The 12,211-nt window shown below is 36.1% G+C and overlaps 1 protein-coding gene across 8 annotated transcripts in view; it reads left to right on the top strand.

Moving 5' to 3' along the window:
* MKLN1 (muskelin 1) overlaps positions 1-12,211 on the top strand; it is a 377,184-nt gene that overhangs the window by 54,026 nt on the left and 310,947 nt on the right. The window contains exon 1 of one of the 8 annotated variants that reach the window (XM_074193678.1): positions 10,502-10,846. The exons of the other annotated variants lie outside the window; for them this stretch is intronic. The gene's annotated coding sequence lies outside the window, so the exon portion shown is untranslated. Of the gene's footprint in view, positions 1-10,501; positions 10,847-12,211 lie in introns of those variants that run through there. 8 annotated transcript variants of the gene reach the window in all.

Raw genomic sequence — 12,211 nt, 5'->3', positions numbered from 1 at the left:
TGACACTCGTAATTTTTGAAGTTAAGTCCTGTTTGGGTTTTTCAGTTCCCCACTTTATCAAACTAAGTCCATCATTATGCTGGGGAACATAGACTATTATGCAAAACAAACAGTAAAGCAACAAAAAGTAATAAGAAGACCACATTTACAGTGGGTGCTGCCCTTTCCTGAGCAGCAATAATTTTTTGGGGGGGGAGTGGGTTTGGAAATTTCTATGAAAGCAGTGTTATAAATGGCTCATGAATACTTAGTCCAGAGTGATTAAAATGTTTTTTTTAATTGACTTCTTAATAAATGGAATACCTCTTTTAAGGGGAGAGAGCCACCAAAATCTAGAACTGCTAGGTGTTATAGCATTTTGAAAGTCTTTGTTCCTGCTCCTTCATGCCAATCATTGATTGGGATCACAAATCTAATTGATATTCTTCCCCATGTGTTTTCCCCTCCCCACTCATTATACTAATGAGCAAGAACTGCTACCTCCTTCAGCACATGCAAAGGAGAAGGTCCCGGACCTAGGTTAACTCAGAACTAGGTGGGGCATACCTGGCCTAATCTCAGATTTTGATCAGATTGAGGCTAAATCCTTTGCACAGATAGGGGAATACATATGGAAGGGCACATACCTGCCCTTAGGCCCCAGTCATTGTAATATGAACTAACAATTCTCCCTTCACATTTTTTTGGGAACCCAACCACCCCATATTACCCACACCAGCATCTACATTCCTGATCAGATCCCAATAAATCAGCTTTTCTCCTTTCTTTACTCCTCTCACCTCAAGACTGCTTTGAAGCTGACCTGACAGCTTAGACCCTGAGGGCTCCTCCTTTCCCTCATGGGATCCTTCTTTCCAGGTTTCCTTTCTCTCCAAAAGTCAGTGCCAGATTCAAGGCCACACAGTATCCTGAGAAAGTGAGGCCATGCTTTCTTCCAATCAGCAAATGGGCCTTGAGTCCAAGGTCTAATGTGAAATGTAGGCTTCACCCAACTTTACCATGTTTTAAACCCATTCCATATGTATTCCCCTATCTGTGCAAAGGGATAGGAAAGAAGGAAAAAGAAAGATAAGACTATTTTTTATCCTGCTTGCCATATACTAAAAGAATCCCTTTTTGTGCCTAAATATTTTACCTTCCCCTAATCCCTTCTCTGTTTTGGAGTAGTATATCATTGTAGGAAAGGTACTGAATTTGGAAAATGAGGCTAGTTTTTAAAAATCTCAATTCTGCTTATTGTGAGGATGAGCTTCTGCAAATCACTATATTTCTCTAGGCCCAGTTTCTTCATTTGAAAATGAGAAAACTGAATGAGATCAGAGGTATCAACCTCACAGCCTAGCAGCCTCAAGGGCTTGCCTAAGTGCCACTGGAACCAGATTAAAATATAATTGGGAAATGTTTATTAAAATAGATAAAAATGCAATACAACATAGATAATGTTAATTTATTGGGTATCTTAAAGTCAGTATGCAGCCTCCAGGATCTGTTTGTATTTGTTTGATACCATTGAACTGGATAGTCTCTAGAATTCCTTCCAACTTCATCTTCCATGAAAGTTTTCTTGTCCAATTTCTCACCTATTTCAGAAATCAATCTTGACCCTGACAACTTGAGGAGATTTAGTACTAATTAAGAAATAGTGGGGTTGGGGCAGCTAGTTGGCACAGTGATAGAGCACAGGCCCTAAAGTCAGGAGGACCTGAGTTCAAATGTGACCTTGGGCAAGTCACTTAACCCCATTGCCTTAAATTAAAAAAAAAGAAATAGTGGGATTGATCAATAGAATAGAGTAGGTAAACAATATATAGAGAAGTAAATGAGCATAATAGCCAAAATTTGATAAATGCTAAGATCCCAGATATTGGGGCAAGAATTTACTGTCTGGGGGTGGCTAGGTGGCACAGTGGATAAAGCATAAGCCCTGGAGTCAGGAGTACCTGGGTTCAAATCACTTAATAATTACTTAGCTGTGTGGCCTTGGGCAAGCCACTTAACCCCATTTGCCTTACAAAAACCTAAAAAAAAAAAACCCCAAAGAATTCACTGCCTGAAAAAAACAGTTGGGAAAACTGGTCTGGGAGAAATTAGGCACAGAACAACATACCAAGATAAGATCAAAATGGGTACATGATTTGGACAGGATGATTTAATAAATAATTTAGAAGAGCATGGGAAAAAATTGCCCATCTGAGCTATGGAGAGGGGAAGAGTTTATGACCAAGGAAGAGACAGGATGATAGGAGATAAAATGGATTATTTTTATCGTATTAAATTTAAAAGATATTGCATAAGCAAAACTAATGCAGTCAAAATTAGAAGAAAAGCAGGGAACTGGAAAGCAAATATAGCAAATTTTTCTAATAATGTGATATTTCTCAAATATATAGATAACTGAATCTAATTTATAAAAATTAAGAGCCATTCCCTAGCTGGTAAATGGTCAAAGGATATGAATAGGTAGTTTTCAGACAAAGGAATCAAAGCTATCTATAATCCTACAAAAAATTACTCTAAATCCCTATTGTTTAAAGAAATGCAAATTTAAATAGCTCTGAAGTACTACTCCACACCTATTAGATAGGCTAACATGACAGAAAAGGAAAAAGACAAATGCTGTAGGGGATGTGGGGAAATTGAGATACCAATGGATTGTTGGTGGAGTTGTGAATTATTCCAGGCCATTGGAGGGAATAATTTGGAACTTTACCCAAAAGGGCAATAAAACAGTACATATCCTCTGACCTAGAAATATCACTATTAGATGTATATCACAAAGAAATCAAAGACTAAAAAAAGAAAAGTACCTATATGTATAGCAACCCTTTTTGAGGATATGCCCATCATTTGGGGAAGGACTGAAGAAGTTACGATACATTATTGTGATGTATATTACTGTACTCTAAAAAATGACAAAGGGGATGGTTTCAGAAAAAGTAGGAAGATTGATGAACTATTGAACCAGGACAACTTTATACACAGTTACAATAATAATAATAATAATAATAATAATAATAATAATAATAACAATAATAATAACCAACTGTTAAAAGCAGACTTAGCAACTTTGGTGAATACAGTGATCCCTGGCAATTGCAAAGGACTCAAGATGAAAAATGCTGTCTACCTCCAGATAAGAAAACCAGTGGATTCTGTGTAGATGAAATTATTTCTTCCTTTTACTTTATTTTCTTGCTTTTTTCCTGTAACATACTAATGTGGAAATATGTTTTGCATCACTCCATATGTATAATGAGTATCATATTTCTTACCTTAGTGGGTAGGGGAAGGGTAGAGGGAGGGAGAGAATTCAGAACTAAAAATAAATGTTCAAAAAATTTTTTAAAGGATTTGAGAAGAACAGTACCTAATGATTCTAAATTTTCCTCATTCATCATTTGATAGTTATTGAGTATTCAATGCAGTTAAATAAGACAGGTGTAGGGGGAGGAACATTTAGTAGGGTAATAGGAAGCTAAGATTTTGCTTATCATTAGCTAGCTGTGTGACCCTGGCCAAGTCACTTTACTTCTTTAATCCATAGTCATCTTATCTATAAATAGGAGGAAGGAACAAAGAAAATAAACATTTATTTAGCACCCACTATCTTCTGCACTGGAATAAGTGCTTTACAAATGTTTTCTCATTCAGTCCCTCAAACAGCTTGGAGAGGTAGGTATTATTATCATTATTTTACCTTTGAGGAAACTGGGGTAGAGGTTAAGTGGCTTGCTCTTGATCAGACAGGATCAATGAAACATTATGGGACAATAGAAGATTGCCAGATCTGGAATTGTGGCTGTAGGCAAGTCACTTAACTTGTCCTAACCTGTTTCTCCATCTATAAAATAGAGGTGGCAATACTTAGAGGTATATATCTTATAGAGTTATTGTGAAGATCACATGAAATGCTATGGATAAAGTGCTATTAGCTAGGCATAGTAATTGCAGCTACTGGCAAGGCAGAGGCTGGAGGATTTTTTGAGCTCTGGAATTCTGAAGAACTGAGGGCTGTCCTCACTGAATATGACATTGAATTTGACCTATCATAAGCCCCAGTGAGCAAGGGGACCATCGTGTTTTCTAAGCAGGGTTGAACCAACTTATGTCAGACATAGAGCAGCTAAAAATTCCTAGGCTGACTAAATTGGGACAGGGTCCATGAGTAAACCCTGCTCTTCCAGTCTAGGGGGCATATGAAGACCCAGTCCTAAAAAAAAAAAAAAATATAAAGTGCTTTTCAAATCTTAAAGTACTTCATCAGTTATTATTATTATTATTATTATTATTATCATCATCATCATCATTATCATTATTATTCCTTAACTCATATGGTTGCTGAAGGGATAAAATAAGGTAATGAGTATATATGAAAGTTCTCTAGAAAGGCTGGACACTGATTATTTCATCTTAATAATTCAGAATAGCCTGATAATTGCATCTTAATTGTATGGGCCTCCAATAAATAAATACATCACAAAAGTCTGTTGGGACTATAGTTATCAGGTGATTCAGCAAATGTTGGCAAGCATCATCTTCTGAACTGTTACCAAAACATGATTACCCCATCATTGCTCCATAAGATGTCCAACTGATGTGTTTATAAAACCACCCTGTTGGCTGAGATGATGACAGTAACAAGCTTACTTTTACATAATATTTTACAGTTTACCAAGAACTTTGATCAGAGCAGATAGTATTATTCTTTCACTGATGAGGATTGGAATTGTACCAATTTAGAGAGGAGTAAATGGAATGGGCTGAGCCAATATGCTCTTTAGTTCCATATTTTAATCCCCCCTTGTCTGCCTAACTTCCTGGGTGAAAGCTATCTTCTGTCACCAAAATAATCTTCCTAAAATACTTACTTTATCATCTCATCTCCTTGCCTAAAAACCTACAATGAATCCCCATTGCCAACAGGCTCAATTCTGACCTCCACAGGCTAGTATTCAAAACTCAGATAATCTTAGCCCACTTTCAAACAATTCCTCTATGCAAATCTTTCACTTTTAAAAATTGGTCTCCTCCTTACCCCCTCTACATATTCAATGCTCTGGTTCAAACTTTTCCCTCCCCTTGGATTGTCCTTAATAAATTCAAATTCTACCCATTCTTGAAGATCTAACTTGTCTCACCTGCTTTATGATATGTCCCCCTACAGCTCCAGACTATAATGATCCTTCTCCTCAGAACTTCTCCACTTAATAATACTTGTTAATTATGTTACATAACTTTTTTCTATATTTATGCTTTTTCTCAAAGAGAAAAGTTCCCAGAGGACAGTGACTACAGCTTAAATTTCTTTTGTAACAAAATACAATTCATTTCAATTTAATTTAACAACACTTATTGAGGAATTTAGACTTTGGAAGACTTATATGAATTGATGTAGAATGAAGTAAATAGATCCAGTAGAATGATAGTTGCAGTGACATAAATAATGTAAATATAAGTGAGACTAAAAGTTTGACCAATTGTGATTGATTTCAGTCACAAAAAACCAAGTGATGTAACATATGTCCTCTGACAGTAGAGAGATGGCAGACTATGATTGTTGAATGGTTTTCTGGATACTCAGTTTTATTTAGTTCTTTTTCTAGTTACAAGAGAAACTTGGGAATATGGAGGGGGTTAGGAAGAATGTATATTGGGAAATGTATATAATAGCAAAACAAGTAATCAATAAATTAAAATTTATTAAATAAACTCATGGAAAGAATTTTAATTGAGATAATACAAGGAAAAACAAAGCTATTCTTTGAGAACATATGTTCTATTAGGGAGATTCAGCATATGCACACAAAAGTAAATGCAAAAGTTGATTGATGAAAGAGAGAATATCAACTAGTGAGGAAATAAAGGAAGGTTTATTGAGGTCAAGGATGTGACATGAGCTGAGTCATGAAGGAAGATAATAATTCTAAAATAAGTAAGGGTGACTTACATTCCAGGCATGGTGGGTTAGATAGTCTGTGCAAAATCACAAAGGCAGGAGATGACATGCTAAGCTAGGGAAACAGCTTTTAGTTTAGTTTGATCTGACAATGCACACAGTAGGTACTCAACAAATAGTTGTTGGACTAATCCATGAAAAAGGTATAAAATCCATAAATTCTTATGAAGCATCTGCTCTGTAAAAGACATTAAATGATAAGACATATTTGAGATGAAGGATATGAAAGGATATTAGAAACAGTCTTTGCCCTATGAAGCTAATGAACTAAATAGAAATATTGGTGAATCAGTATAATATAATAAAAAAGCACTGGCTTTATAATTAGAGGATATGAGTTCAGTTCCCATCCCCGAATACTACCTGTATTAGACAGTTACCTCTCCTTTTTGGACCTCAGTTTTTTTATCTGTAAAAATTGGGTATTTGGACTAGATCGCCTCTGAGGTTGCTTCCAGTTCTTGCTTTATGATCTTAAGACCTAGATCAGGTCATATATTTCTGCTAGGTCTGAGCTCTGATCTGTAGTTGGAATATGCATCAGTTTACAGAAATAAATAGGTTTGTATAGCATCCAATCAGAAGGAATAGTCAAAATACTTGCCAATGACTTCAGAAGATGGGCAGTTCTAGGCTTGAAACTTATAGCAGTGGGGGAAGTTAGGTGGTGCAGTGGATAGAGCACCGTCTCTGGAGTCAGGAGGACCTGAGTTAAAATCTGACCTCAGACACTTAATAATTACCTAGCTGTGTGATTTTAGGTAAGTCACTTAATCCCATTTCCTTGCCAAAAAACCCAACAATTTATAGCAGTGGCATCAAATTTAAAGAGAAATGGGAGCCATCAAAGCACATATAAAAATCTCTGTGGGCTATATAATGACTTGGCTTTAAAATGTAATGTTTATGTTTTTATTGTATTTTTATTTATTTTGTTAAATATTTCCCAATCATATTTTAATCTGGTTCAGGTGGTACTTAGGAGTATTGGAGATTGTATGTTTGAGGTTTATACTTTAAAATATGGAATGGTTGGGACAGTCTAGTTAATGATTCAATGTGTTTTTTGTAAGATGATAGTCAATGAGACCATGCTGATAGAGAAGTTAAATTAATATAGAACCCCCTTTGGGTTACCTCACTAACTTAGCAATTATAGTTTATAAACTGGACTTCATCAAAAGACTACTCTCAAGTTTTAAGGCTCCTTTGGGACTACCTTCTAAAATTATGATTCATGAGCCCTGACCAGTGTGCTGTCCATTAACAATCAACCAGTAGATGCAATTAGCTCTTAGCAAAAGCATTTACTAAGATGATATAGAAAGATCAGTAGCTATAATATATTCTTCCCACTCCAGAAACCTGGGCTACACTTTCCCATGGAAATGTAACATAGAACTCAGAGAATACAAATTGAGAATACAGTGGAAGTAAAGCACATGTAGGGAGCACAAGGTACCAAGTCAGCTCCCAATTCCTCATACTACACAACCTCAATATCCCTTTCTCTCTTGTGGAATCCTAACAAAATTTAACTTTAAAATACTAGGATAGCTTTCTTGAGTTCATCAACAGCAGTCTTTTTTGCTGCTATCAGTTCTGCCTCTTTGAAACTGCCTCAGGTGACTGTTTCTTTGCATTTATTTCTATCTAGAGTACGTCTGGTTAAGTACCTCCACATCTAAGCAAAATATTCCATGGAGGTAGGGAGGATAGAGAAATCATCATTTTCCAACTTGGGAACAATTCTCTCTCAGGGAATTTCTTTTGTTGGATACAACTGAATAGCTAGATGTGTATATGTGTACACTTACATACTCAATCATGCATATAAAAATAAAATAGCATGTCTACATATGGGAATATATTATGCATATGTATATCTATGTTTATATGTGTGTAATTATACATGCATAACATTCCTACCTCACTTTCTCCTTTTCTAAGCCTAAAAATCTACCGATCATATACATATTTCTGGAAAACCAGGCAGTATGGTCATAGAATCATCATCTAACTGATTATCGCCTATGATTATCTCATATGGGGCTTAGAGATACCTACTCATTTTCTGAGTTGACACATTCTACTCTGCTGTTACAGTAGCAGCTCTAGGTTCTCACTAGATAGATCATCACTACATACTTAAATATCAGTTTTCTCAGGGTGCTATAGGTAGCCAGATTGAGAGGCAAAACACTTCTCTATTCCTCACTATAACTTTTGAGAATTCATTGATGCATTACTAACCATTCATAATGTACCACATCACACTGGGCTGCAGTAGGGATAGACAGCCCATATACCAAATGGTATATTTATACAAACTAGCCATTCACAATAATGACACTTATAGATCTCAAATATGACCATTTACTTAGCAGTAAAACAAAATAATTATCAGTTATTCATATAGTAAATAAAATGCAATGTGATCCATATACACTTTGCCATCCATACACTTCATTTCTGGGCGAGTGAGTGATTCCATATTTATTGGGACCTAGTAGGAAAGCACATAAGGGAGAAAAAACAGTGTGCTTGGGATAACTCACAACTCTGAACTATAGATGTCTTTTTCCATTGAGGAATTATCTGTATCCTTTAAAGCACCATTTTTATTAACTGTTTGTTGGTCCTCTCCAGCCAGACAAATCATCTTCCCTTTATACATGAATATAGATTCTTCAAATTATGATTACTCTTACAAAGGCAATTAGAAAATGTTATCTCTTAATGTAAGTAGCAGTTCCTTTTAAAAGGCAGGGAGCTCCAAAGCTAAAGATGCTGGCCCTAGGGAATGCTCTTTTAGGTTCAAAAAGCCAGTCTCAGTTCAGATTCTGCACTGTCCAAATAGAGCAGAACTTGTAACAAACAACTCAGTTTGTCTCTCACAGCAAGGCAAACATGCCTAGCCTTATCTTTCTATAAACCACAGATAGATAGATAGATAGATAGATAGATAGATAGATAGATAGATAGATAGATAGATAGATCTTTCTATAAACGATAGATAGATAGATAGATCTTTCTATAAACAATAGATAGATAGATGATAGATAGATAGATAGATAGATAGATAGATAGATAGATAGATAGATAGATAGATAGATAGATGGATGGATGATTAGGTAGCTATAATTCCAGTCTTTTCTGTTACTGCATTTTCCTTTCAAGCCACAGGAGAAGGTTCGGCTTTTGAGAAATTTTACCTCTCTTAAACTCTAGATAATGCTGAAGAGTAATAACTAAAATTGTACCCTTCATTCAAACAATCAAGAATAGAGTAGCTGAAGTCTACAATCAACTCACTGTTCTTGCTATTGGTCAAATCCCCTTTTCCAATTAGTCTTAACAAATTGTTTTTCCAATATCCTTCTGTTTCTTCAGTTTTTACATGCTGCATTCTTCCTCCTTCAATCTCAGTTTCCTACTTTCTATACCTCTTTTCCATTATTTTTAGTGGCTTTGATCAAAACCTCCTAGTTCTCAATAACTTTCCTTTTATTTAAGAGATAAAAACTCCCCAAATTTCCCTTTGAAATAGGCAGTTCTTTTTCAATCATACCTCAGTCTCCAAATGTTTACATGTTTTTTTCTTTTTTTTTAGTTTTACCTTCTTTAGTCACAAACTAGTTGTGTGCCAGTGAGCGGATGGACAATAATGATTGGTAGCTCTAAGTTCTAAGCATGTTCCTCCATTTTTGTTTCCTTCAAACTGTTTTTTGGTACTCATTTCCAGTTTTCAATAAATAAAAGTTACCTTGGCTCATTAAGCCATCAAACTGTTCACACACACACACACACACACACACACACACAGGAGGCATCATCCTTCATTTTTCACAAGGTTTAGTGAAACTTCATATTTATACCACAATTCATTTTGTGTTAAAAAAAGAAAAGCTACTTAAATCCCATCTAAAAGCTGTGTTTCTTCACATACACATTTAATAGTTCTTATCAAAATAACATTTTTCCTTCTCCTTTTAGACATCCAAATGTTCTTATACAACAAAGACAATATCTTACATACTTAGACAGTTGATTTAAATATTTTCTTTACTCAAAAAGTGTTATTTCTAGTCTTTTCAGCTGTAAAGGGCCTTAAAGGGATAGCTATGTGGCACAGCAAATAAAGCACCATGCCTAGAATCAGAAAAATTCATCTTCCCAAGTTCAAATCTGCCTTCAGACACTTCTTAGCTGTGTAATGCTGGGCAAGTTCCTTAACCCTGTTTGCCTTAATTTTCTCATTTATAAAATGAGCTGGAGAAGTAAATAGCAAACCATTCCAGTATATCAGTATATTTACCAAGAAAACCCCAAATGGGAGTCATAAGGAATTGAACACAATTGAACAATAAAAGTAATTACAATAGGACCATAAATTTAGGATTTGAAAAAAGAATTTAGATGTCTTCTAATCTAATCCCCTCATTTTATACATGAGGAAAATGAATTCAGAGAAATAAAGAGACTGGTAGGAAGGGGCAGAGCTGGAATTTGAACCCAGGTCTGGCTCTAAATCCAGAACTCTTTCTACTGCATCACAAGATAAAGGGATTTTTCCCCCCTCTCCCCTTGTAATGTGGATTAAGGAAATATCAGGAAGCATTCTGAGCTCCACTAGGAAGAGAGATACTGGAGAAATACCAGATTGTAGTGTTATTATTAAGCAGTTCAAAGAACATTCTGGACAGGGAGCCTGGCACGAATGCAATCCCAAGAGCTCTAAACAGCTTTATTGTGCACAGAAAACACTGCCCCACCAGCCAGGATATGATTTTGGCAGCTGCATGTAGGAGAATTAGACTGTTCTTGATATTGGTCTGTTGTTTGCAGCTCAGACCTGAACTGTTATGCCAAAGAAAACCCTTCATGCAGGTGAGCTCTTAAATTTATTCTCTAGGGTAGAGCTGGTAACCCTTCATCGATTACTCTTTCCATCTTCTTAATAAAAGGCAGGCATTATTGACCTTGGCATCCAGGGTCCACAGGTGCCTGCTGACAGGGTTTCCTGTAGGAAGTCAGAAAGAGTCAGTACAAATTAAGGCAAGTCCATAGGCAGTAGTAATGATCCTGTAGGGAACAAACCCCTGCTCTAAAGACAGCTAGATATAAATCGAGAAATGACTTTGTGAAGTTGGAAACCTGCTGGCAGCCTTCTGCCCTAAATAGCCAAAGGAGACTGGTTCTCAGTGGGGAGAGTCTCAGCATTGAGCTTATAGGTGGTGGTGGTGGTGGTGGGGAGAGCATAGAACTAGCAAGGGGATGAGAATGAAAATTATTTGTTCTGGGAAGGCTACCCATGCATTTCTATCCAATTGTTTACCTATGATCTAGCTAAATCACTTGCAAAAGAATGTAGCTAGAAGGCCTATAATCCCATGTATCCTCCCAATGATTAATAGCTTCAAGGTCTTTATTTATTGGGTTATAGTCTATGATGGATTCACTCATTGATTGAAGTAAGGTGTTAACAGGGTAAAGTTCAATATTTGATTATCCAAGGAGGTCGGTTTAATTCAAGAAAACTTTGATTCCAAAACTAAGGGCAGTCAAGTCTGATTGCCAGACCTCAGTCAGAAATGTCACAAGAGAATAGAAAAAAATAATCATGGATCAGTTCAAACCACCTACGATGACTAGAAATACAGCTTAAAGCCCAGATACTACTAACAGTGGGGGGCAGCAAATAGAATGGAAGGGGAAAAATGCTTTTTGAAGCTATGTAAAATTCAAATGATCTTGAGACAAAACCAATTGATCTTCTAGGACCCAGTTTCCCCATCTGTAAAATGAAGGGATTTAGACTAAAAGGTCTCAGCTCTCAGTTCAATTAAATGCAAACCAGGCTTTTAGATTTGGTTCCAGGAATTATGTGACCCTTACAAGACCTTGAGCTCCTTAACCTCTGAATCTTGATTTTATCATCTGTAAAATGGGAATAAAAATGTTTGTACTTCTTAACTCATAGGCTTATTGTGAGGAAAATTAAATATAAATGCTATAGAAATAGGGTCAGTGAAGAAGGGTCAGTGGTGTCATTTATAGGGTCATACTCATACCTAATTGAATCTGGGATCTAATTTATTTTGTATATATCCTCTAATAAAGCAGATTACAACCAATGTATGCTTTGTGACTCTTATCCTGGACATTCATAAATTTACCACAGAGGATCCATTCAATGTTATAGGAACCTTCATTAACATAAGAACTATAGGGGCGGCTAGGTGGTGTAGTGGA

This window comes from Macrotis lagotis, chromosome 7 (genome assembly GCF_037893015.1).
Source record: "Macrotis lagotis isolate mMagLag1 chromosome 7, bilby.v1.9.chrom.fasta, whole genome shotgun sequence".
Taxonomy (NCBI): domain Eukaryota; kingdom Metazoa; phylum Chordata; class Mammalia; order Peramelemorphia; family Peramelidae; genus Macrotis; species Macrotis lagotis.
This window is presented reverse-complemented; position numbering and strand designations above follow the sequence as displayed.